This window comes from Henckelia pumila, chromosome 4 (assembly GCF_033568475.1).
Source record: "Henckelia pumila isolate YLH828 chromosome 4, ASM3356847v2, whole genome shotgun sequence".
Taxonomy (NCBI): domain Eukaryota; kingdom Viridiplantae; phylum Streptophyta; class Magnoliopsida; order Lamiales; family Gesneriaceae; genus Henckelia; species Henckelia pumila.
In genome coordinates this window covers 98425650-98430286 of record NC_133123.1, presented here as the reverse complement: position 1 = coordinate 98430286, position 4637 = coordinate 98425650, and the positions used below count along the sequence as shown (strand labels likewise).

Genomic DNA, 4637 nt, shown 5'->3' with positions numbered 1-4637 from the left:
GGATTTGAATATTTAAAAATTATTGCTGAGGCCATTGCTCCATAGTATTTCTTGATTTGTATGTTTGTTTGTTCTTGCTGGAGGGCGAGCAAGGTTTAAGTATGGGGGTGTTGATAAATGTGTTGAGTATTCATTATTTTTGTGTCATTTTATATTTATTTCGCATGCATTTATTTTATTTTCATGAGTTTTGTTAGTGTTTTATTTTATGTGCATGTATTACACTCTCCTGGTTGAATTTTGTAGGAAAATGATGTTTTTAAGAAGCAACGGTGCGGACAAGGTGCGCGCGCGCAAGATCCCTTCTCGCGCGTGCGCAGTGTTAAGTTCCAAGAACACAATCGTCAAGGCGCGCGCGCGCGAGCTTCAGCCTCGCGCTCACGCAGAAGAAAGTTCCAGAGAAGCCCGAAGGGAGGTCGCGCGCGCGCAAGACTCCTCCTCGCGCGCACGGGGTAGGTTTATGAGCCACTGTTTGTTTAAGCTGCACGCGCGCGAGTTACCACCCATGCGCGCGCGCGTGTTCGGGAATGTGTGATGCTCGAGAATTTCTAGGTCAAGGAGGATTTTAATTGGCGCGGACCCTATAAATAGAAGTTTGATGATCTTTTTGAAGACTTTTTGTCTTTTTGATTACGCACGAAGGCTGACGGCGGCTGCTGAACCATTCTCCAGTTTTTTCTCTTTTCTCGTATTTTCTAGTTTATGATTTTAGACCTTGTTTGATTAATTATGTTTATTAGTGAGTAGTAGTTTTTCTTCGATCAAGGCCACGTGATTGGTCCAGACAATTTATGTAAAAAACTTGATTTGTTTATTTGAGATTTTCAGACTTGATTTGATTTTATTGGTTATCGAATTTATATTTGTCTTGTGAATTTCCTGGCCAGTTATTTTCTTGAATGTTAATTGATTCCAATTCGACAGAGGAGGTTTCGATTTTTATCACTTCGATATTCAACATAGTGTAAAACTGAGTAGAAATAAAATTCGGTTTCATTATGAGGTTTGGGTGTAAACTGAATTTTCACAGTTCGTCATGCATTCAAATTTTATTAGAATTACGAAATATTAATCCATCAAAATTTGAATAGGTTTGATTGTTCTAGAAATAGTCCTTTGAAAAATTTAGGAAAATTCCAGTGAATTAAGATTAAGTCTGATGTCTTAGATCGACTGCTTGTTACATGAATTGTCTGGTATCTACGTGAGTCCTTCATCGAGCTTTTTTCAAATTTGAATTAAATCCAAAATTTTCAACTGCGTTTTAGTTAATTTAAATTTATTTACAATTTTAATTTCTTAGTTTAAAAATCTGAAATTCCTTTTTTTGATTCGTCTAGATTAAGTAGGAATAAATATATTTTGGTATTCATATTTATACAGTCTCTGTGGGTTCGACATCTGGAACTTTGTCCACTATATTATAACTTGACCTGGTGATGAAACTTAAAATTTGTAATTATTTATATGTTAAAAAGTTTGTTTTAAAATTAAAGTTTCATTAAAATTATGAAGTTGTATTATTTCAGTGTTATGTGTTTATATTTAAATATTTTACTAAAAAAGTTGTATTTTATGTTTTGCGCAGGTTTGTTAAAAATAAAATTACTCAAGTTACAAAGGTCATATTGGAGTAATCTAAAATCCTGTAAAATCACAAAAGAGGCATATTCAACTTTGTAGAAGACAAGAAATTCCAAAAACCTCATTAAGATGATCAAAATAATCAAACATCAAAATGAAGACAGATTTACTTTTACTATGACCAGCTTGTAATAAAAATATCATAACTATTTCATCTTTTACCCAAAACAGTTGAATTATATGTCCAAACACATCTACACAAAATATCCTACGTGTTCTATGCTGAATGGAAAGGCTAAATCGGTAGTCTAAGATATCAAACATGCCAATTAAAGTTCGGTCATGGTATTGACATTCAAGGAGACAAGCACCCACCAACTTTACTATTCCACATTTAATGAGCCTTGGACTCTTGCTCTCATTTGGCCTATAAATAGATGTGTTGTATAAGCTTTGTAGTGTCCAAAAGTGTAGAGAAATTCCTCACTTGTAAAATAAATATTGTGTGTGTAATAATAAGATTTTGAGTGTGCATATTTCTCCAAGTTTAAGTATGAAATTTCTTTTATCCTTACTCTTGAGTCTTATGTTCATGGAAAGCTAAATCCTTTTATGTCAAGGTGAAAAGGTTTCATTGTTGGTCAAGTAAGATTGTTTATATTTTGTATATTCTTTCTTTTTCTATTTTTTATTTTGTTTTACTAATTGATCTTTATTTGTAGGTATAATTTGGATGATTTATTGTTATATATTTACATCAAATACTTGGTACCTTTAATGTGGTTACCTTGATTTGTTGTCTAATATGATACAATAAATACTAAAATACTTATATACTATAAATATATGTATCAATTTATAATAAAGTCATATATATTATTTAGACAATAGCGTGACTCTGCCGGTTGTTCTAAATAATATATTGTGATTTGATCTAACATTTACTTTCTCGCAACTAACATTTACTTTCCGCAATTAACATTTACTTTCCGCAACTAACATTTACATTTTCGCAACTAACATTTACTTTATCGCATCTAACATAAAAAGTAATATATTTTATATAGACGATAGCGTGGCTCTGCCGGTTGTTCTAAATGAAATATGGTGATTTGATCTAACATTTACTTTTATGTAAATTTATATTTATGCACTTATATATATATTATGGGTACCATATATTAATTATCGGTTAATCTGATATTAATATAGTGGGAACTATATTATATGATATATTTGTTTAAATATTTAATTCTTCTTTTATGTTTATATTTATGCACTTATATATATATATATATATATATATATATATTATGGGTACCATGTATTAAATATAGGTTAATCTTAATTTAATATAGTGGGAACTATATTATATGATATATTTGTTTAAATAAACCAACAATGAACCTTTGAAGCCTTGACAATTTTATAATTTGTGTATTTGAAGTTTTAAAATAATATTTCCATCTATAATATATAATTGCTAAAATTAAACTTACAACATCCTCTCTGTGGATCGATCTCGTACTCACGAGTATATTACTTGCAGACAACCTACACTTGGGTGAATTACAATTTAAGTTGTAGCAAGTTTTTGGCGCCGTTTCCGGGGAGGTATAAATTAAGTTTAATTTTTTTTATGTTATTTATGTAAATATTATATATGTTGTTTTTAATTGTATAATTGTTTGGAGTCGTAAAAAAAGTGGTAGACTTGTTCGAGTATTTGAAAATATTTTAAACATGGAGGATAATTCTAATAATCAAGACGATAATAATAATAATAATAATAATCAAGAACATGAACAACCAAGAACACTTAGGCACCATATGAATTCAATAAGAACTAGTATACCATCTTGTTTAGTTTTTCCTCCTGATGCATCTAATTTCAATTTTAAACCTCAAATTATTAAACTTTTACCAAATTTTCATGGCCTAGATTTTGAAAATCCATATTTGAATTTAAGAGAATTTGAGGAGGTTTGCACCACTTATAATGATCAAAATTGTAGCATGGATATTGTTCGATTAAAGCTTTTTCCTTTTTCTTTAAAAGATAAAGCTAAAACATGGTTGCAAAATTTGAGATCAAGTTCAATAAGATCATGGGAAGAAATGCAACAATAATTTCTAAAAAAGTTTTTCCCTTCCCATAGAACAAACTCTTTTAAAAGACAAATTACAACTTTTTCTCAAAAACAAGGGGAAACATTTTATCAATGTTGGGATAGATATAAAGAGTTACTTAATGCATGCCCACATCATGGTTTTGAAATATGGAGGATAGTTTCTCACTTTTATGAAGGTTTAATACCTAAAGATAGACAAATGATAGAATTCATGTGTAATGAACTTTTGAAGATAAAAACCCAAATGAAGCTATGGAATATTTGGAGTCATTAGCAGAAAATGTTCAAAATTGGGATAATATAGGCTCAATTGAACGACCAAGTAAAACCAATAATTCAACAAATGAGGTTGGTATTTACCATCTTAAAGATGATGTAGATATTATATTCAAGCCAAACTTGAATCTTTAGCAAGAAAAATTGAGTAATTAGAAATGAAAAAGAGTGATCAATTAAAAGTGTTCAAGAAATTTTTTGTCATATATGTGACACACATGATAAAATTGTCCTACTTTGCCTTCATTTAAAGAATGTCTCCATGAACAAGCCAATTATGTTAACAATTTTAAAAAACCAACATTAGCTCCTTTTTCACAAATATATAATCCTGGTTGGAGAAATCATCCTAATTTTAGTTGGAGGAACGATAATAATGCACAACCTTCACAACAACCTTTTCAAAATAACCAAAATCATCAAGGTTATGTTCCTTATATCCCACCTCCAAGAAAACATTTTGAAGATGAAATTCATGCATACATTAAAAAACAAGAGTCTATCAATATTCAAAACATTCAATCTATGAATGATTTGAAAGAAACTCTTGCAAAATTTGCATCCGCACTTAATATTCATGAAAAAGGAAAATTTCCATCTCAACCACAACCTAATCCTAAAAATCAAAATCAAGATAAATTTGAT

The 4637-nt window shown here is 30.1% G+C and overlaps 1 non-coding gene across 1 annotated transcript; it reads right to left on the bottom strand.

The window, feature by feature from the left end:
- Window positions 1-3746: 3746 nt before the first annotated feature.
- On the bottom strand, window positions 3747-3857 carry LOC140870009 (small nucleolar RNA R71). The gene has a single exon (XR_012146995.1). It is a non-coding gene; the product is annotated as a small nucleolar RNA R71 (small nucleolar RNA).
- Between the last annotated feature and the right edge of the window lie 780 nt (window positions 3858-4637).